The 23,550-nt window shown below is 42.2% G+C and overlaps 1 protein-coding gene across 1 annotated transcript in view; it reads right to left on the bottom strand.

The window, feature by feature from the left end:
- The window catches only part of Wdfy2 (WD repeat and FYVE domain containing 2), a 140,092-nt gene that overhangs the window by 89,337 nt on the left and 27,205 nt on the right, over positions 1-23,550 (bottom strand). The window lies entirely within an intron of this gene.

Below are 23,550 nucleotides of genomic sequence, written 5' to 3'. Positions count from 1 at the left end.
TCTACACATCTTCACTTGCAAATGTTTACTACAAAGAGTCATCAGTCTGGCTCAAGGCCTCCAGCTCCTGCAACGCCACCAATGAGACTCCTTCCTGCCCTGTGCCATGGTGATCCTGCAGTATTGGATTGGCAGGATCATCCCTCAACTCGTCCCCATCATTCATAGATAACAGATTTTCGGGTGGGCCAACCAAGAGCCTGGATCTGGACCTGGGTGGCAGCCTAGCTGGTCAGTGTGCTGGCTCTCCCTTATTTGTACCACTAGGGCGAGCACTCTAGCAATACTCCAGCTAGGCCACCCAGTGCCACCACTGGCAAAGGGCAGGGTCAGTTCTCCTGCTCTCATACCCTCAGGGCCAGCTCGCCCACCCCACACTTCCAGAGCCAGCACCACTGTGCTGCCCAGTCAAAGCACAAGGCCTACTCTCCCAAGTGCTGCAGCCTGTGAGGGGCTGGGCCAGCTCTCCTGCTCTCACACCCGTGGGCTGACTCACCTTTGCCATCAGGATAGATTCACTCTGCTGCTCAGGCAAGGGGTAGGTCCCACTCTCCCAAGTACTGCAGCCAGTGAGGGACCAGGCCTAATCGCACCCCTATGATGCCAGCTCTCTCGACTGCTGCAGGTATTGGGGGGGCATCACCCCCACCCCCACACCACCTTACAGCAGACAAATGGCGGGACCACTCTCCTTCACACTCACCCTTAGGGTTGGCTCACCCTCTTGACCAGGGCCAGTCCAACTGTAGTGCCCAGGCAAGGTACAAGTCCCACTCTCTCAAGTGCTGAAACTAGTGAGGGGCAGGGCCAGCACACATTTTGAATTGAACAATCAATACAGGAGTGATATCCTAGAAGATGTTGGGGTAACCACTCTGAAATCAGTCTTTCCACCAAAACAACTAATGAGTTGACAAGAACTGTTAAAATCATTGATTTCAAACTCTGGTCTACTAAATAATGTTTGCACCACCTGAAGAACTGGAAAGAAGTGGGAGGGACTTCCTTGAATCCCAGCATTTGGTAATTTCTAATATCCAGGGTCCTGCCTGGCAGGTAGCCATGGAGAATGGCTTGTTCCCTAGAGTACCTGATGGAGCTGGGGTGGAAACACATCCTCTACAATTTGAAGGTATGTTCTGATTTACTTGACTCTTCAGTGAATGACCAGAACAGAGGCTGCTCATTGACTCAACACTGTCAGGGCTGAAAAACTTCCCAAGCAGATTCTTTCAAAAATAATAGATGGCATAGACACATTCCTTTTCCTTACTGGACCCAAACTGTTGGCTGACCTCAGAGACAGCAGAAATACAATCCTCACTAAAAAATAATAATAAATAAATAAATAAATAAATAAATAAATAGATCGCAAAGTAAGTAAAACAGCTACATTCCAGAGAATCTGACTTCCAGAGTTTCTGCATTGTTACCTGTTCTCAATAGAAAACTGTGAGGTAGACAATGAAATAGAAAGTATGGATCTTCTGAGACCAGGGGATAGCGAACTGATAGAAATTATCCAGGAAGAAGTCTAAGCATTAGTCTTACTGGCAGACGGCCTTAAATATGCCAAAAAGAACTCACAGACAGCAAATAACACCAGGACAAAGAATATATGAACGGACAGAGAATAGTACTTCTGATGAATATTCTATAAGGAAATTGGGTTGAAATATTGCAGGATACAGTAACTAAAACAAAACTACTAGAGAAACAAAGCAACTACAGAGATCCTGCCAGAGGTCTGAGCAGACAAGAGAAAAGACAAGCCTGAAGCTAGGATAAATGAATCCAAATTAAGAAGCTCAAACTGAAAAGAATAACTGACAAAAACAAAACAAACAACAATAAAACCACAGTCTAGGAGATCTGAATGCCATTGCTTAAGTTAGCAACTTACCAATATGGGAGACCTACAGGAAAGGAAAGGTACAGACAAGTATTTCAGGGAAAACAGACAAAATTTGGCAAATTTTGTGAAAGATATACACATCCAAAAAAATTGAAAAAACTCCAAGAAAGACAGACTAAGCCAGATTTAACAGATTTAAATCAAATCATCAAACGCCAAGGAGAAAAATCTTAAAGGCACAGAGAGAAAAACAACTCATCACATACAAAGGTTATCAATAGCCAGTATCTCACAGAAGCAGGGGTCCGAAAGAGGGGAGGTGCTGAATGAAACAACTATCGACCAAGAACGACCTCCCTGACCTCCCTTCAACCAGATCAGTGCACCCCTGAACCCTATCTGAAGCGCCTATTTGCATCTTACAGTGGCCCAAGGCTGACCAAAGTGCAGAGAGTAGGATGCTCAGCCCTAACAGGGATTTACATACCTTACACACACAAACACCCCAGGGCTCGGGGGTCACTGCAGAAAGGGGAATGTAAGAGCCAGAAGTGGGGGGGGGGGCGACTGCAACATCTGGGCACCGCAGAACTATGAACTCACAGCGACTGTGACAGCATGTGCCAAACCAAATCCCAGCCCACCAGGGAATTTGGACACACAAGCCCCTAGCAGTGAAGTAAATGGCAATTGTGAAGTAGGGGAAAAGGAAGAGACAATTTTCCAAAAGAGCACATCTCCTGCTAAGCTGACCATGCTCTGATGCAAGACCACATATCCAAGAATATTTGGGGAGCACAAGCTGGTCTCAGAGGGTTTGTTTTATTTAAAAAGGGGTGGGGGCACAAAGTTCAGTGGGTAGACAAAGTGGAGTGAATCTGGGAAGAGGTGGGGGAGGGGCGAATATGATCAAGCCACAATGCACAAAACCCAAAACTCTCAAAGAACAAATAAAGTTAAACCTGCCTATATTTTCCCAGCCTCTCCCATATATAAAGGGAAAATTAAGATTGTTCCAGATAAACAAAAGCTAATAAAATGTGTCAGTGTATAACTTTCAATTACAGATAAGGCATCTAGACAGAGGATCAACAAGGAAGTTATAGGCCCAAGTTACCTGGTCAAACAGTGAGATCTATACACACAAGATATCCCAGTGGCAGAACACAAACCTGCATGTACAATACACAACCATTCTCTAGCCACCATGGATGAAGCTAAAATCACCAACAGAAGGAACAGTGGGGAGAAAACACAACAAGATGGGGGAAAAATCATTAGTAAGCACTGTAAAATAAACTGAAATGAAAGCAAATACAGCAAAATCTAGGAGGTAAAGTAAAAGTTTACATGGAAAATTATAGCATTCAATGTCTATGTTAGACAAGATCACAGGTAACAACCTAATTATATGTTTAGGGCACCAGAAAAAGAGCAAACTAAACCCAACAATAACAGAAGGATGGAATAATACACTAGATCAGAAAAACAAAAACAAAACAAAACAAAGAAACAAAACAACCAATCCCCACCAAACACTGTTAATAGAGATGAAGGAAACAAAGTCAATTTTAATAAAGGTGAACAAAAGTAGTAAAATCTTAAACTAAAAAATTCATAAAACTAAGAAAAACTGAAAGGTAATTGAATTAAATTGGAAATAAAAGTGGGATCACTAGAGAAATTTTTAAATATTCTAAGATAGTTCTTATGTACTTGAAAAATGAGATAATCTGGAATAAATGGCCACATTTCTGAGACATACTAGTGACAGGACAGATTCAGGAGAAATGGAATCATTAACCAGCAGAGAGTGAATCTATAACAAAGTCTGGGTCAAGGAAAACACGGAACCAAAGTGGCTTCACTGATGAGGTCAGCCAAATATCTGAGAGAAATCGGTCATGAACTCTACTCAAATTTCCAGAAAGAGGAGTGAATACTTGAGTGGCTGGCTTTAGGCTACCAAAGTCAGACAAATCTATCATTTAAACACTCTCACGTTCCTATTTCTTATGAATATAAATACCAAGTTTCTCAACAAAACACTGGCAAATCAATCTCAACGGCACAACAAGGACTATGCCATGATTAAGCGGGACTTATTCCAAGATGCCAGGGTCATTTAGAATTTAAAAAAAAAAAAAATCCGCCCATCTTAACATAGCTTATCAGTAAAATAAAGAAGAATATCTACAATCATCTAACTTAGTGCCTCTCAACCTTCCCAACGCTGTGACCATTTAATACAGTTTCTCATGTTGTGGTGACCCCAACCATAAAATTATTTTCATTATTACTTCATAATTATAATTTTGCTACTGTTATTAATTATAATGTAAATGTCTAAATTATTCACATTCAGGGTGAGTCTTTCTCTCTTAAATTACTCCTTCGTAAGTGTCCATATAGACACGTTTTCTGATGGTTTTAGGAGACCCCTGTGAAAGGGTAGTTTGACCTCTGTGGATTGTGACCCACCGGTGGAAAACCAGTGATCCAACTAGAATGCATTAGACAAAATCCAAGTTTTCATGACAAAGAGTACACTACAAGTGGAAGGAGTCTTTCTTAACATAATGCAGGGGCTCTATTAGTTACTTTTATTGTCTCTTCAAACCAAATAGTTAAGTAAGCAACTTAAGAATGGTTTTATTTCAGCTTACAGTTTGAGGATACAATCCATCATAGCAAGGAAGCACAGTGACTGGTCATCTGAGCGCATAGTGCACAAGCAGAGAGAGACAGAAAGTGGCAATCAGCTGGCTTTCTCCTATGTCCAGCTTTATCCAACCCCGAACCCCATCCATAGGAGACAATCATTCACATTCAGGGTGGGTCTTCCTCTCTTAAATTACCTCTTTGCAAATGTCTGTACAGACATGCCCAGATGTGTCTTCTACGTGATTGCAAAGCCAGTCAAGCTGATGATGAAGATGAACCACACAAGGTATCCATGGAAATGTACACTAACAGCATACTCGATGGTTAAAGAATAAGAGCTTCCCCTGAAAATCAGGAAGAAGGAAGATATGCCCATCCCTTTCTGAACCACTGCCAGCACAACTTGGGATAATTAAATAATCAAATAAATAAACAAAAGGTATACTGGTTAATCCTCACTGTCAAGCTGACTGGCACCACCACATGGGCTTGGGCTCTACACTGAATAAAAGGAGAGAAGAGGCAGAGCAACACGTGCATCCTTATTTCCTAATTGCAGACACATGTCCCTGCCTCCATGTCTCCACACCATGGGGGACTGCATCGCCTCCAACTGTAAGCCAAAACAGTCCCTCCTTCCCCTAAGCTGCTGCTTGTCAAGTAGGCACTCACATCCATCAAGAAAAGTAACTAGGAAAGGCCTTTGAGTCAGAAAAGGAGTAAACTACCTCTAGCTGCTCCTACACACACACACACACACACACACACACACACACTCCCTTTTGCATGTCTGTGCAGTCTACTGAAGCTAAAAATTAAAGTAAGCAAAGTTGCAAGGTTCAAGAAAACTGCCTATGTTTCTAAAAACATAAATATTTCTGAAGAAATGCCTGATCCCCACTAGCTTAAATTCAGTCCTTAGAATAACCACCAAATGCACCTCTCTTCATTAAATACTGCCTTCCTTCGACTATCCTGTATTAGGACAGCTAATAAATTTTAATATCTAAAATAAAATCACATTTAAAAATCTGTTCTTTTATCCCCTGTGATAGAACAATGGTTTGGGAGGAAGTTACATCTCAGAGATAAGTACAATTGGATGGGTAGCAATTTTCTGAGTGAAAATTTGACTGTGCAAAACTATAAGATTTAATGTTTCTGGATACCATACTTTTAAAAACAACACAAAGAGTTTTTAACAGTATGTGAAAACCTTTTTCCTTAAAAAAAATTTTTTTTTCAGAAGAATATTAACTATAGTCAGGGATGTCCATCAGCAGTAATAGGTATGTTTAGCATGTGCAAAGCCCTGGGTTGGAGCCCATCACCGAAATATAAAAGGAAAGTAAAAGGGTGAGGGAGGGCCAGATGTGGTCACTGACACCTTTAATCCCAATACTCAGAGGCAGAAATAGGAGGATCTCTATTGAGTCTTCTGTGGGCCTGATCTACATAGGGAAATCTTTTGTTTTTGACTAAACAAAAAACAGAAACAAACAAAATCAAAGGCCCTTCTTTATTTAAAAAAAAAAAAGGGGGGTAGTTGAAGAGACGGTTCAGGAATTAAGAGCACCTGCTGTGCTTGCATAGGACCCAGGTTCAATTCCCAGCACCTCCATGAGGGCTCACAACTATTTGTTACTGCTGTTCCAAAGGCTTTGACATCCTCTTCTAGCAGGTACACACATGGTATGCAGATAAAATACTCACACACGTAAAATAAACAGTAAAGAAAAAAACAAAGAGGCGTGGAGGAAGGAAGGGAAGCAAAGAAGAAAGAAAAATAACTGTAATTCAGAGAGACGGTTAAGCCAGTAGAGGTCAGTATGTTGGGGAAGGAAAGTGCACACCTGCTGAATGCCCTGGCCTCTTCCAGGGGGTGGGAAGAGGCTGCACGCATTCACAGGGATAGACAGCAGGTGGCAGAACTACAGTAAAGTGAGGGAAGGACTAAAGGCTACGGGGGAGCATGTAGAGGTCCTGAGCCCCAAGTTAGGCAGAGAACAGACGTTTGCCAGAAAGTGAAGGAATGGGAGTGTCCCTGATAGGGGAGCAAATGGACAGGTCAGGGGACCACCCTAGTGAGCAGCACTGATGAGAAAAGGACCAGCCAGATAGCCACAGAGGGCAGTAGAGACCACTTAAAGGAGCCAGAAACAAAATCCCATTTGTTTGTGGGAAGCCAGGGGAGGTCCTGGTTACCCTAAATCAATTGGGTTTGCTCTCTCCTCAAAGAAATATGAGGTAATTTATCCTGAGCCAATTATGAGAGGCCATGGTCTGGGAACAGGAATTTGGGTTACACTGAATAGCATGTTCTACAGTGACAGTAAATTTATAAGCTTTTATTAGTTACAGAGCAAAATAAAGCCATAAGCCAGGCCAAACACAATTCTCTGGTGGGAAGGACAGGCTGATGCCATCCTTAGTTTACCAGAGGAAGCTTGTGCTCTGTTAAGAAGATGCTTAAAGAGGAAGGGAGTCAACAGGGACAAGAGATGGTAAAATAATTATGCACAAGGATGAAAATAATACAATGATGCTTATTATGTATAATTAATACATGCTAATAAAAACATAAAGAAGAGTGCATGTCAAGGGTTTAAGTGGGAGTCAAAAGAATGTCAGGCCAGGCATAGAAATAGGCAGTAAAAGGCTTTTAAAGAGACTTCAAAACAGCTCCAGATAATTGGCTCTGGATCCGCAACACCCTAACTGTCCACAGTCACAAAATTTTAATCAGTGGTTCAGTCACTAACATAACCTGGCTTCCTCTCCACCCCACCCCAGAAACTTCAACTTACACTAGGCAAGGTATGGATAAGGTGACTGGTGGATTTTCCAGAGCGGTAGAGCACTGCCCAACACGGACAAGCCATCTCCAGACCCACAGTGAAGGATTAATGACCACGAACAAGAAACCTGAGACAGCTGAGCGACTCCTGACCCAACCCAGGGATTAGAGCACCTGCCTGAGAAAAAAGCCAACATACTAAACATCTGTGGAACTCACTCAGCCTTGGAAACGTAAGGCACATGGCCATTCATAAAACTTTCCTCCCAAAAGTTCCCTCTTCTGCCCTATAGAGCCCAAAACTCGGCACCTGGGCACGTGTACTCTTTTACCAGGGAGAGATTGCCATCCTTCAACTATCCTGCTTCTGCTGACTGTTAATTTATTCTTTCTTTTATTTCCATGTTGCCTTCATCAATCCTGATCTAACACAGAGCTAAGGGTGTGTGAGTACAGAGGGGTAGGGAGAGAGCACGCCCGGGGTCTGACACAAGGACAGATTTTTAGCAGCTGGGAAGTGTGACATCAGGCTTGGGTGCTGGGTGGCTGTGGCTATGGAGAACAGGGGTTCCTTTCATTAGTAAGTGATGTTTCTGTGGAAGGCAGTGTTTACCTCGGACAAACCATTCCAGGTTGTCAGAGCAGCATTTGCCTCCTTGGTATTCATTGTAAAGCTTGAGCTGGGCTGAAGACTAAGGAGTCACAGTACACAGGGGCTGAGAAGAGTAAATAAGAAGAGAATGCTGCTGCACCGGCCCCTGAATTGCACAACTATTCAACTAGCCAAGGGGTGTGAAAGAAAAATGTTCAGAAATCTCTCAGGGTAGGTCACTAAAGAGCAAAGGAGCTGCCCTAAAGACATAGAATGCGCCTGATTTGAGATCTAGTAAGGCAGGTCACTGTCATCATCAGACCTAAGAACTATACTAAACTCACAGTGAGCACACACAGACACACAAAAAAATGAAATATCTTCAGAGCTCATTCTTCTAAGGAGAAAAGAGGGCTGGGGGTGTCAACAAACATTGTACTACAGGTTGCTAAGCTACCGGGGGGGGGGGGGGAGAGACAGTCTATCCACGTTGAAATCTAGGCTTTAAAAATGTGCCTGAGAATGAGGCAACCTTCATTAGTTACCACAGCAACGAGCCTCAGTTCCCTGAGGACAATTGTTTTTGCATCACTGAAGTAACTTGGGGTGAGGGGTAGAGAGCAAATCCCACTGTGTGTGGTGGATCTGGATTTCCAGGGAATGCCTCTCCAACAGATAAGTCCCTGCAGCGGCAATACAGGGACCAGGAACCTGCTGCTAGCAATCTGCTAGAGGGGACAGCTGGAGCAGTGGGGTGTCCATCAGTGTCCTTTGGTAGTTTTTACAGTAATTGGCTTAAAGATTACAAAATGTTCCAAATGCAAAGGCAACTGCAGAGATTCTGAGGACTTGTCCGTGACAGACTGAAAGAAAAAGGCTCTGTTTACTGGGTTTCTGACCACTGTGCTGTCCCTAACCCCGCATTCAACTCACACAGCCAATAAACTAAATCTGATGTTCATAAATGCCCTCTGCATTTCCGGTGCCCAGAAGCTGCCAGTGCATAAAGACAGTTCAAGCTGGGTGCCACTCAGTCCCTGGTGCCTTCTGCCACATAGTTCAATTCCTCCAATCAAGGAGCCCACTACACAGCTTTGCTGACTCACAGACTGCACTCCTTCTCAGAAGCAGCAACTCTCACGGGCCCCACCTGCCGGTGGCTGGAAAAGAGCTGTTCTGCGCGGCAGCCCAACACCTTGGGCTTGGGTGGAATTATGGCTCAACGGATATTATCAGCCCCTGGTCAATCGAAGGACACGGCAGCCAGAAGGTGTGCGCATGACAGCCACTCCCCTGGGCATTTTAACCACCTGAGGCATGTCTCTCTTACTCCAAAAGTAAGAAGGTTCTGGGAGAACCTTCAGTTTACATAGACTACAAAAATCACAAGCAAGTGGCAGGAGTGGCAGGTTTGCCCATACTTTCAAGTGGATAAAGGAGCCTAAAAATGAAGCTAAAGAGACCCATATGGCAAGGGCACATAATGAAGAAAATAACACACCTGCACTATCCTCGTCAGCACTCAGGCAATGAGGTCACGGGGGTTAGGGTTCCTACACAAAATGCATGCTGGCAGTGGGAATAAGCTGTGGTTCCAGCTCTGGTAAGCAGATCACGGTAGTGAGTGTGCCACGTGCTTCTGAGTTCCTTGCCACCTTGTCTGTAAACTACAGTAGAGCTGCAGACAAAGCAGACACACACTAAGACCTTCTCTCTCCCCAGTTTTGGGCAAAATTGTAAGTAGGTTCTTTTTTTTTTTTTTTTTTTCTGTTTCTCTCTATTGTGTTGTCTTCTTGTGAGCAAGTACTGGGACCCAAAGGCAGGTGTTCAGGCCAGGGTCTTAGTGGCAGTCAGGGCCCTGAAGGACGTCAGGGCTTTACTGAGTAGCAGTGGTAGTGAGCAGTACCCAAGTCTGCAAACTTGCCCTCGGGCTGCGGTCTGACCTTACGTGTTCTGTTCCCTCAGGCTGGGATCTGATTTTAGTGCTGGGTGTGCTGCAGTTTCTGTTCTTCACCACTGTGGGTTTCTGACTTCCCAAACACCTACCCTCCTGCCTATGGGGCTTTTTGTTTGTTTGTTTGTTTCACATTACTTCTCTTTAAAGAACGATGAGACGTTTGGGGCTCCTCAGGCAGAACAAAGCTCCAGCATCACCCTGCACCTTGTACCAGTCTCCGTGAAGACACAGAACCTCAGCTGTCAGCACTAGTCAGCAAGGCTCTACACCCCAAAGACAAGGGGTCCTCTTACAGCTGCAGAGTTTTCTTCAGGATTTTTATATTTAATTCTCTTGGGGTGTTTTTTGGTTTGGTTGTTTGAGAGAGGGTTTCTCTGTGTAACAGAGCCCTGGCTGTCCTGGACTCGCTTTGTAGACCAGGCTAGCCTTGAATTCACAGAGACCCACCTGCCTCTGCCTCCCAAATGCTGAGAGTAAAGGTGTGTGCCACCATGCCAGGCCCTATATTTTATCCTTAAAAATATCTCTGAATTTACATGTTGTGATACTGATATTTAAATACATACAATATTTAACACAGAGAACCTGCTTTCACAAGGTTAAATGAATACATAAAAGGAAAAAAGACCAAAAATAAAAGAGGAAATGAACATAGTCTTGATACAGTGGGTAGCAGGGGCGATGCAACAGTGGGTCAGAGCCCTGGCTGTCAGCAATGCCATCTGTTCTCACAGGAGCCCCAGAGCAAAACAAACAAACAAGCAAATAACAACAAAAAGGAATAGAAACCTTGAACCTAAGTGATTCGCCATGCTTATCAGCACTGCTCAGAAGAAGAATCCAGAAGTCACTGAAGAAATGCCGTATATTTAAATATTGTTCCTGGCTCCATCCCCAGTCAGAGGAATGGTCTGTTCCATCATACCAGTATACTCCTGTCACCTGAGACAGTGGCAGGCATGGATGAAGGCTCCAGAGGAACTTCATAAAACATTAAGCCGCAAGAAAAGAGACTCAGGAAAGGTCCTGGCTGTCACTGTCCCAGATCTGCACGTAGAGCCTAATGTTCTCTTCCAGTCACCTGAAATCATGCAGAGCTCTGGGGAGAAGGAAAGGGTAGCTTCTTTTTGATGATAAAAATGTTCTGGAAGTAAACAGTGCTGACAGATTTACAATACCAGTTATATACATAAAGTTACCTAAAACATACACTTAAAATTGCAGGTGGGCATGTGTGGTAAAATAAATAAATAAAAATAAATAAGCACATGGCACACAGCTGTAATCCCTGAACTCAGGAGGTAGAGGCAGGAGGACCACTGTAAGTTCAGAGCCAGTTTACAGCCAGCTTGGTCTATGTAAGAAACTGCAGGCCAGCTAGAGCTACACAGGAAGACCCTGTCTTTAAAAAATCTAAATAAATAGAACTGAGAGGAATAACTACCTTTCTAAAATTGCCATTGTCATAGAGTTGCCAATAACACAGCAATCAGAATTCAACAGCAAGTGGAGTGTCCCAAAGCCATCCCAGCCAAGGGTGTGATAATGGAATCCACTTGGCCACTCCACAACAGAGCAGCATTTAAATCCAACAGAGACTTGTGCTAAATCAATCAGGCTTGATGCCCTAGGAAGGAAAAAACAAAAAGATCATGAGAGGGGTGTTTCCAAGGGCTGAGTTTGGCAGTGGAAACAACTGGAGTACTGGAAGAAAAAATAGAAACTGCTCTGGTCTACAAGCTTACGACAACAGGATTATTAACCCATATCTTATGACAAGAAAACACACAGAGAGCCTCACCAAGTCAAATCACTCTTCTAAGAAAGAAATATTAGGAAATCTCCATGAGTAGAACTATGTGGCAGAGGACAACCTTACTGAAGCCATCAAAATATGAGTAAAAGGGGGAAGTATGTGCCTGAAAACAAAAACAAACAAACCAACAACGCACTGCCAACTTGTCCATAGCAAAGTAACCGCAGATACCCCAAAGCAAAGGTAACAGGAAGGTTTTCAACAATTTTTACCTCCAAGTTTTATCCCTATGAGCCCCTGTTGAAGCGTGAAGGCCCCGCGTACACATTTAATGCCACAACGCTTAGCATACAGAAGAAAAGCCAAAGGTGCTGGTCAGGATATTTAGATGGAAATCTCAAAGATGATACACTGAAGAGTGGCAATAAATTCCACCCTGCAAAAAGGTGACAGTAAAAGAAACTTGTCTGGATAAAAACAAGATTAAAAAAAAAAAAGAGGCTATCAGTGCAAAATGTAATTGCTAATTGAGACATCTCACAGCATTTCAAGTGCTCCCATCTACGCTGTTCTCAGACATCACTGGAACAAAAGCAAATCCATGCTGACTGAAACACCCAACTTCAAGGAGGCCCCAATAATTTCTCCAGATAGAAGAAACATAAACAGGGCTGGACAGATGGCTCAGCGGTGAAGAGAAATGTCTGCTCTTCCAGAGGTCCTGAGTTCAATTCTCAGCAACTACATAGTGGCTCATAACCATCTATTCAGGGATCTGATGCCCTCTTTTGGCATGCAGGTATACCTGAAGACAGGACACTCATACATAAAATAATTAATTAAAAAAGAAACCTAAACAAAACTGAATGAGTTGTTATTGACAAGATAGGTAAAATTAAATAGAAAATAATCATATTTATTTCAAAAATAAAACAAACCTTTTAGAATATGAATATGGTAGGTAAGCTGTATTTTAAAAGTGAATAAAACTAAAATAGGGAGCGTGCATGGTAATATATGCCTGTAATCCCAGCATTTGAGAATTAAGGGCAAATTAATGTCGTTAAAGACCAATCTAAGCCTGGGCTATACATGGAGACTGTCTCAAAACACATCTTCCAAAAAAAAAAAAAAAAAAAGAAAGAAAAAAAAACTTAAAATTACATAAGAGTCATAAAATTTCAGAGCTTCCAAATTAAAAGCCTCACACACTGAGACTGTATTCAAAAATCTATGTATGTCAACGAATAGTATGTATGTTAGATTAGTTCCATTAATTAGATGGATATGAGTGGAATAGAACTTGGGTTTGAGAACTATTTTCTGTTACTAAATAAAGCAAGCAGAAAACAAAAAGATCATCATCCATTCTTCTTGCCCTTATCTATTCTCTTTAATCTTTAAAACTCACTTAAAATGAGCAATACAAAGGTTTTCTCTCTCTCTTTCTCTCTCTCTCTCTCACATACACACACACACACACACACACACACACACACACACACACACACACACTGTGTGTTGCTGTGAGAAGGTACTGGAACTCCAGAGGAGTTAACGCTTTGATGGAACTTGCATAGGGAGATGGGGCAAGGTCAGGTTCCAAGCACATTGTCTTGAAGACAGTGTGAGCTTTGATTAGAACTCCCTCAGACTGCTACATGATACTAAGACACGACTGTTAACTTGATTCTGTATGACAGTTGTATACAAGATAAGTTATCCTTTATCGGATGAAATGTGTGTGTGCACAGCAGAGAAGGAACACCAGGCTCAGCGCAAACCCTGCAGCACTGAGCTATATCCCGGCCCTGCAATCTCTTCAGAAAACCCCACTCCTCCTCCTCAGGGAGGGGCAGAGAGAACAGATGCATGGAGTAGGGGTGACAGAGCATGAAAACTGATGCTGGCTAGTGATTATCTCACTATATGTCTTGCATATATTTGAAATTGTTCAAATTAAATTGTTTTTAGATGATTCGAGCTCTTGATTCTTATTGACAACCATATGGAACTGTATGAACAGCTTCCTTTGGGAACACAGAGGTCATAAGTAGGAAAGTTGTGGTGGATATCAATTCAAGCAGTACCTAAGCACTTGCCAACCACTTCACAGTGTGAACTGGTTTAATACCCTTTGTTGATATTAGTAAGGAATTCACAGACAAATGCCTTAGTTAACAGATTCTGCTTCTAAAGAGAATGATGATCTTGTGTGGGCTACACTTTAAAACCTTGACCTGTTAGTGCCAATTATCTAACCTATGTAACCAAATGTAAGGAAATTCATACATACTACCAAATCCTCCCACCAGAAAAAAGAAAAATAAGTTCTCACATCAAAACTTCTCAATAGTCTTCTATGACAGCAGCAAACAGTGGAGGAAGAGCAGAGCAAGGCGGTCACAGGCTTCCTGGAACACCCAATAGGAATAGGCATTCCTGAAAATGCCTATTCCTGCAGTGCTATCCATAATTTCTTAGGAACTTCTCCCAGTGGAAAAACATTATGTGACATGAACTAACTCAAGACTCCATGTTAAATAATCTGATCATTTTGAACATGTGCCTGCTCTCTTTTAAGACAGAGAGACGAGTACTGGGTTTCAGGAGGAGTCATGGAAATGCCTACAGCTCAGCCTAGTTCAGGGGGTAACTAGAACAGGCTGGGAAGTGGCTTACTTAGCCTCGAAGAGCACTTGCTGCTCAGTAACGAGGACTGGTGCTCAGATCCAGCACCTATGTCACATGGCCCACAAAAACCTGTAACTCCAGCCCTAAGGGTCTGCCTGACACCTGCTTCTGGCTTCCGGAAGCACCTGGACAAATTTGTTTAGTGCATATTTCTTAGTGTAACTAAAACTATTCATATTTCTCACAAATTTAATATAAAACTGATGTTCTGTACAAAGGAAGCATAAACTAGAAAAATCAGTCACAATGGATTATCCTTACTCTAGCCAAATAAACATAGAAGAGTGACCACTGCCCTCTATGATAGCTTGATATTAAGTGATGAATTAGAATGAATGGTTGAAACAACAAACACAAACCTTGCTTTCTTGAAAATCGAGCCAGGCATAGTGGAGCATACCTTGGAAGTCACTTCAGCCCTTGGGAGGCAGAAGCAGGAGGAGATCTCTGTGAGTTCAAGGCCAGCCTGGTCAACAAAGTTCCAGGATAGCCAAGGCTATTCAGTGAGACCATTTCTCAAAAGAAGGGTGGGGGTGAGGAAGGAAGAAAAGAAGGAAGGAAGGAAGACCAAAGCATGCAGATATCTTCTTCCATAATCAACCTCCTGCTGTGGATTTTTAAGCTAACGTATATTCATGAATGTTGACACAGCTCAGAGTCAAATCACATTAGCTTTCCTTCACATTAAACCTTTTCTGTAATTTCCACAGAATTATTCATCAATGAATAATTCCCCAATGTGTCAAATACGCAGTATAAAGAAATGGAGATGAACCTACAACAGTATATGTTGGCTGAAGAAATAACTAGAAAGAACTGATTACCTCTTGATGTCCATGGTTTCAAGTTTTATTTATAAAAAGGCATAAAAGTAAACTGATTAAATGTACCAAGAAGCTGGAGAAATAGTTGAGGGGGAACAACTCCAACCTTATTGTTTTCTAAAACTCTAAGAATTCACTAAACTGCAAAAATATTTGAATGCCTAAGACTCTTGAGTACAAGTTAAGAATCCCATGGCACCAAAGACGATTCTATAATGCAGGCTTGATGGAGAAATCCCTGCTCTGTGTAGCAGGCACCAGTATGGAGAGAAAGCCTGTCGAGATGAAAGCATGAGCAGCTTAGCAGTCACCAGTATTATTGCTAGCCAGCTCTGTGTCAAGGAGGGATGTATATGAAACAATGAATGAAATCTGCACTTTCTGAGTCACACAGCATAGCTTTTCATGAATGGGTAACTTACATGTGAAGATGGATTAGCTCACTGATCACACTTTAATGAATTTCTCTTGTCTTTGAGAAATTACACAGAACAAAAGCTCAATCACTCTACTTATTTCAATCCATTGCTAAGTTTTGACTTGTACTTATTCAAGCATATTAACCAAAAATTAAAATCAGAGAATAATTTAAATAATAGCACTGTCTACCATTTTACCTCCATCCTTAATCTGAGATCAGCCCTGTCTGCTATCGACAATGCCTTATTTTACACTCTTTTCAGTGAGATGCTCTTAGCTAGACTCCTACTCCTATTTCTAACTTCTCCTATCCTTTGCAACAAGCCACTGAAATAACCTAATTATATTAGTCATTCAACATTCACAGGTTCAAGTGAGACCATGGTCTACCAGGTCTTCTGGCATCTTACCTCTGTCTGCTGCTCCTGCCCTACACACCCCAGTTCCCAATATGTCCTGTACTCCACTAAACTGCTCTTAGTTCTCTTACTGAGCAGCTATCAATCTTTAAGTTTCAGACGCCAAGAAGAATAACAGCCGATAAAGTAAGTTACACAGAATGCCACCACTGTTTTATTTGCCAAATAAAAAAGATTCCAAATGTGGACAAAATTTAGTTTGTCAATGCCTTCATCTTATCATTTTTAAAAGCTATGAAAAACATGATCTTACAATTTTTAAAACTTGCACAAATTAAATTTTAAAAATGAAAATCTTGATTACATTGCTCCCTCGCTCTCTGTCACTGCACACTTGTAAAAGTTTCTGCATAAACTAGTTTCACTAGTTTGCTACCCTAACTCATCATTCCTGTGTCCCTGTGCACACTGACCTTCTGTTGAAGCACATGTCCTCCCCAACCTCCTCCTCAGCTTAGCTAGAGCACTGCAACATTCACCTTACAGTGAGCATCTTCATAAAATGGAGAATCCTTTCTTCCTTCCTCTTTCTCTTTGCCTACAAAACCCAGTCTCCCATTCAAGTACTGACCAGGCCTGACACAGTTTAGCTTCCAAGATCAAGAATAATCAGGCACATTTAAGAGTAGTATGGCTACAGACTTGTTCCTCATTTTCAAAAGCACACACTATGGTAGCTCAACACTATAATCCCAGCAACCCAGCTCCCAGGCCTTCCTGCCCACTGGACTCCTCCCATGGTGAGGTAAAATAATCCTTTCTTCTCTAAGCAGCTTTGGTCAGGTGTTGTTGCAGCAAATAATATAGGAACTTACACAGACAATTAGCTATTGCTGTTCTTAAAGCCTTTTAATGGTTGTTGCTTAGAAATAAAAAGGAGAGAGAGTCATGAAACAGAAGAACCTACATTCTTCTGCCCTTTAGTTCTGAAAGCTATATCTAAACCAGAAAGTCCACATCAAAGAGGTTAGTAAACATTTTTGTTTGGTTGGTTTTCATTTTTCAAGACAGGGTTCCTCTTTGTAGCCCTGACTGCCCTAGAACTCGACCTGTAGACCAGGCTGGCCTCGAACTCAGAGAGATCCACCTGCCTCTGTGTGCCAAAATGTAATAAGAAGTTTTATTAACCTCTTAAATTGAGACACGCATAGTTTTAATGACTTTAAGAGAATTACCTGTTTCCATCTTTATTACAGACCTATAAACTGCTATTATCATTATATCCCTTTTAGAGATGATAAATGGCACGGAGCAATAACTAATTTATTTAACCTCTTAGGAATTGAAAGGCACCCTGTGTCCTACCTCCAACCCTCCAAGTGTCCCACCTCCAACCCCCAGGTGTGAACTCCTGTCTTCTGCCACAATAAGCTGAGCTTCTTAAAAGCCCAGACACAGATCCAACTAGCAAGCATACCGGAAACACACTAAAGACAATGGGAGGAATGTAAATTCAATCACAGTTTTATAACAATTGTGGACCTTTCACTCATCTCATTAAAATGGACTTCAGGAAGTTTTAAAGAATCACACACAATGTACAACCACTTTGGAAATCAATCTGGTGCTTTCTCAGACAATTAGGAATAATGCTACCTCAAGATCCAGCTTTACCACTCCTAGGCATATACCCAAGAGATGCTCCACCATTCAATAAGGACATTTGCTCAACCATGTTCATAGCAGCTTTATTTGTAATTGCCAGAATCTGAAAACAACTTAAATGTTCCTCAATGGAGGAATGGATACAGAAATTGTGGTACATTTACACAATGGAATACTACTCAGCAATTAGAAACAAGGAAATCATGAAATTTGCAGGCAAATGGTGGGAACTAAAAAAGATCATCCTGAGTGAGGTATCCCAGAAGCAGAAAGACACATATAATATATACTTACCTATAAGTGGATATTAAACATATAATAGAGGATAAACATACTAAAATCTGTAGTCCTAAAGAAGTTAAAAAACAAGGAGGACCCTAGGGAAGATGCTTAATCCTCATTCAGAAGGGCAAACAAAACAGACATTGGAAGTAGGAGAAGACAAAGAACAGGACAGGTGCCTTCCACAGAGGACCTCTGAAAGATTCTACCTACCAAGGTATCAAAGGATATACTGAGACTCATAGCCAAACTTTGGGCAGAGTGACGGAAACCTTATGGAAGAAGAGGGAGCTAGAAAGACCTGGAGGAGACGGCAACTCCACAAGGAGAACAACAGAGCCAAAATACCTGGGCTCAGGGGTCCTGCAGAGACTGATACTCCAACCAACGACCATGCATGGAGAGGACCTAGACCCCCTGGTCAAAGGAAGCCCATTGGCTGCTCAGTTTCCAAGTGGGCTCCCTAGTAAGGGGTAGAGGGGCTGTCTCTGACATGAACTCAGTGGTCAGGTCTTTGATCACCTCCCCCTGGGGAGCGCAGCTTTGCCAGGCCACAGAGGAAGATGATGCAGCCAGCCTTGATGAGACCTGATAGGCTAGGGTCAGACCTTCCCATCAGTGGACTAGGGAAAGGGCATAAGGGGAGAAGAGGGAGGGTGGGTTGGACGGGGAGTAGATGAGGGAGGGGGCTGCAGTGGAGATACACAGTGAATAAATTATAATAAATAAATATATAAAATTTTTTTAAAAAAAGAATCACACATGAAAATTTGGACCTACCTCCTCGACACTGCATGGATATGTGTATCCCTAATTTAATAGGGAAAGTTCTCTACCAACAATTAAGTACTTACTGAGATCCGGTCCACAAACCCAAAGCCTCAGAAAAGCCAGTAAGAAATAGTTTCAAAGGGGCTAACAAGAGTGCTCAGAGGGTGGGTGAAGTGGGGGGGGGGGGGAAGAGAGCAAACACACACACACACTAAAATTTTAATTTCTAAAACAACAGATTAAGAAAGGGGGGGTCCTCTAAGCGTTCAGAACTGACTTCCCCCGTTCATCAACTATGAGAGCCAGACACCCTGCAAAGTGCCTGAAGCCACTGCAAATTTCAGAATACCATACACATGAGGAAACTTGCTGAGAGAGTCAACAGATGGTCCATACCACACCCTAATAAGCAAAACTAGGATAGGGACACAATGGCCATTAGAATCAAACTTAAAAGTCTCTATCACTCCACTATCCACGGAGGACCCACCTCCACCACAACACTCCCTGCAGTGCCTTCCTACTGCTCCCGTAATGTAGGAGGGCTGGAGAGCCAGCTGCGCAGCCCTTCTGCCTAGGCCAGGCCCCAGCATGCCTCAAGGGGAGAAGGGGACACAAAAGAACACTGTTTCTGAACAAAGGTCCACTCTACCCTTCAGCTGCCTCCCACTCCTTGGAGCTCCATCCCTATCACATAGGAACTATCAGAATTCTACAATGCCCTCTTCACCCCCCCCCCCCCCCAAAAAAAAATCTTAACCCTTTTCTCTGTTTGTGCTTGGAAGAGAACAATGACCTACACAACCTCTGACAATACAATCAACTACTAAAATGAACCAACCACCACTAACTTGGCAGAAGAAATTAACAGAGGATCTAGCAAACAGGAGAAAAAACTAATTACTTTAAGAGAAGTCGAAAAATCAGAATGTTCACAAAGAAGGTAGATTTTTAAAATGTTTCTTATACATTCTTTGTAAACATTCTCTGTGATCCAAAAAGATACTGCAATCACTGATACAAAAGTTACTGTGAGAAAGGATGAAATCCAGCAACAGAAAATATCTGAAGGTGAAATGCAGAGTTATTGGCCCAAAGAACTGTGGCACTAAGGTGCAGGCTTGCTACTGCAGAAGACCTGAGCTGCTGCCTTTGGAGACCCAATCTTGAATGGGAAAAGAATGAGAAACAAGAAATTACACGATGAGAATACCTGACTGAGAGAACCAGCTGGTCAAACATAAGTGGGTCCCTGTGACCTCACGCTGCTGCTAACAGATTTCCACAGACCCGGTATTATAATGAATGGAAATTTACCGGCTCACATTTCTAAGACCAGGAAGTCCAAGGTCAAGGGCCTCCTCTCCCCTTCCATGTTATTCCACATAGAAAGAAGAAAAGGGGCTGGAACTCTCAGCCGTTAAGATTCTCATTCTCTCTCTCTCTCTCTCTCATTCTCTCTCTCCTTTACTTCCTCTCCCTCTTCACCCTCTCCCTCCTCTTTCCCTCCCTCTCCCTCCCTTCCTCTCTCTCCTTCCCTCTCTCTCCCTCTTTCTCTCTCTCTCAAACCGTTTAGTTTTTTGAGACAAGTTTTGAATTAAAATCCCTTTGCCTCAGGCTTCCAAGTTCTGGAATGAGAGTCGGGCTCAGTTCAGCTGTCTGACTCTTTTAGGCAGCATTAGCCAATGCACAAGAGTAGAGCCCTCTTCACCATCCTACTGCTTGTTCTTTTACAATTACAATTAGATTTCAGCATTAGTTTTAAGGATACACAGCATTATGTGACCAGGACATCAGGAAACAAAGACAGAGGGTGAATTAAGAAACTACAAAGGGAATAACTGCTAAGCTACAAAGAATAAAGTAAGCAATGGGAGAAAAGCAGAACTTAAAACTTGAGCTTATCAGATTGAAATTCTTCACTCCGCGGTTAGCAAAGTTCAACATAAAAGGTCTGTGCATGCTGGGACAGATTCTAAAGTAAAGAGGAGAAAAAGAATAAACATCTGTACTTATACCAAAACTTGAAAAGAAAATAAAATCTGAAGACTATGGACAGGGAAATGGCTCAGCACTTAACAGTGAAGTTCAGAGGTCCTGTCTCAAAATAAACAACTGAGGAAGACATCCTGATGTCAATGTATGGCTTCCACACACACCTGCACACACAAATCCACACACTTCATACACCACACTGTTCCGTGTAACAATCTATGATAGCTGTATCTTCAGTTTTGAGTGAGTAAGTTTATTGAGTGTGATACTAATCTTGATTGTCAATTCGACACACCTGGGAAAAGGAGGCCTCAACTGAAAAATTGCCTCCATCAGACTGGGTGGTGCCATCCCTAGGCAAATGAACCAGCGCAGTAGAAAAAAGGTAGCAGAATGTGAGCCTAGGAGCAAGCAATGTCCTTCCTTCGTTTCTGTTTCAGTTCTTGCGCTTGCTCTGGCTTCCCTTGACAATCGTAAACTGGAATAAAATCCCTTCCTTCTCAAGTTGCTTTTGGTCAGCATGCTTTATCAGTGCAACAGCAACCAAACTAGAACATTAAGTATATAGCAAGCCAAAGCAAAAGAAAAAATAACAAGGGCTAAGGGAAACAATCGTCAAAACAGCCAGCAGAAGTCCAGCAGAACCTTCCTGGGGCAGCTTGAGTTCCCCATACAGAGAGGGCTCTCAGGCAGAGAAGTGTCCTGTTGGGTGAGGCTTCCAAATAAAAGAGCAAATAGCAGCTGATGATGTCAACCAATCGGATGTTCACAACATCCTACTGAAAGCAAGTAGGTACGTTAGGGCAGACAGCTGGTGTTACTGGGTGAGGCTCGTGCACTGCTGAGCTTCCCAAGGCTGCATGTCCGGCTTCTCCTTCCCCTGCAGGCCCTTTTACACCAGAGGGCAAACAGCAGCAACATCTGCTGAAGCTGGTTTAACTACATCAGTTTTCAAGGCCACAATAGTTTTGCTCTTAGGCATTTTTGCTATTCTCTCTTTTGTGAGGCTCAACCATCCCCAAACCAGGAGCCTTAGAAGACACTTTAAGACAAACATGCTTAGGTCTGAAATGGGGGAAGAGGCAACCCTGCTTACAGAGCTAGCTTCTAGGTGATCTCAAGTGAAAACCACAACACATAGACACAGAGGAGTAAGACAGACTTTGAGTTGGGTCTTTATTATTATTATAAAATATTTATTATTTTTATTGTGATTTATAATAATTTATAAACTATGTTAATTTATTATTTTTTAAACTTGCAAATTAAAAAAAAATCACATACCAAAACTAACCAGACCCAAATTCTATATACATCTCAGTGACCTGCTATAGAGTTTGAACATCACTTCTGGAGCTGTGGAGCTTCACACTGGATTTACACTTTCACTGCCAAGTATGCCCGTATTCACTTATCCACCATCAAAAACAAACAAACAAAAACCCATGGTAGGATTAGAACTATAGAAACAATTAGCTTTATAATCTCTTTTATAACTCGTGTTTATTACCTGCATTAGGGGAGGGCTTTAGTTTTTTAAGATTTATTTTAATTATGTGTATGTGAGGGAGGGGTAATGTGCAGGCACCAAAGGAAGGGGTCCGATCCTCTGAAACTGAAGTTATAGCAGTGTAAGCCTCCTCACATGGGTGCTGGGGCCAAACTAGGAAGCGTAGTTTGTGCTCTTAACCACTAGGCCATTTCTCCAGGCCAACCTAGGGTTTCTCGTTTATCCATATTGAGTGCTACAAGACAATGGAATAAGATTTACTCCATTTCTCAGTTTTGTACTTATCACTAATACAAAGAATTATAATAATAGCATAAAAGATGCCAAAATATGCTTTCTGTGTCTTCTCTCTGGAAAAAAAATGTTCATGGAAGATACATAATCAAGTGGAAAACAAACTGAATGAAGAACCTCAGAGAGTAGAAGACACACGGAAGTACAAAAGACATAACAGGGAGCAATAACAGTCACAAGCTGTGCGGTATGCACAATGTGTTCACAGCCTGAAGCCACAATGCAAATACTCAGAAAGGGAGCACAATGTTAAAAATTCGTGTGACAAAATATTTCTTATTAATTCAACAAAACTTAGAAGATGAGGGAAAAGAAGGAAAAAGATAGCATCCTGAAGTGTTCGTATGGCTTAGCAAATCCCCAGACACTGTTAAAATGATACGGTCAATTTTTAAATATATCTACAGCAAGATCAAAAACAAAAACTCCCAAATCATAAAAACACAAAAAGCAAAACTTATAAATACAGCAAAAGAGAGAGAGAGAGAGAGAAGAGTAATTTGGAAACCTATCACAACAGGCCAAAGGCACATCCAAACAGGCAGTAAACACTAATGGGTTAACTACCCTTAGAAAACAAGACTCTAGGCTGGCCACGTTGGCACACATCTGTAGCCTCGGCTCTCAGGAGGGTGCAGCAGGGAATATAAGAGCAGTTTAAGCTACCTAGGGAGTCCAAAACCAGATGGATAGATAAAACTCCCATCTTTAAAGCGGTGGAAGAGGAGGCTACTGCTACTGACACCTTACACCTGCTGAAAATGCAAACTAGCAACATATTCTTGGTTTAATAGTGAAGCAAACTATGCAGAAATGCTGAATATATAGTAGCTACTTAAAAAGATGTACATAAAGAAATGACACTGCAAATAATGAATTAAAAAAAAAGAAAAGAAAAGAGCCAGGCAGTGGTGGTGCATGCCTTTAATCCCAAGGCTAGGGAAGCAGAGGCAGATGGATCTCTGAGTTTGAGGCCAGCTTGGTCTACATAGTGAGTTCCAGGCCAGCCTGGGCTACACAGAGAAACTCTGTCTTGAAAAAGGAAAGAAGGAAGGAAGGGAGGAAGGGAGGAAGGAAGGAAGGAAGGAAGGAAGGAAGGAAGGAAGGAAGGAAGG

Source organism: Psammomys obesus, unplaced genomic scaffold (genome assembly GCF_907164565.1).
Source record: "Psammomys obesus unplaced genomic scaffold, mPsaObe1.curated_primary_1811, whole genome shotgun sequence".
Taxonomy (NCBI): domain Eukaryota; kingdom Metazoa; phylum Chordata; class Mammalia; order Rodentia; family Muridae; genus Psammomys; species Psammomys obesus.
The sequence above is the reverse complement of the archived record's forward strand: the minus strand, read 5'-3'. Positions and strand labels throughout refer to the sequence as shown.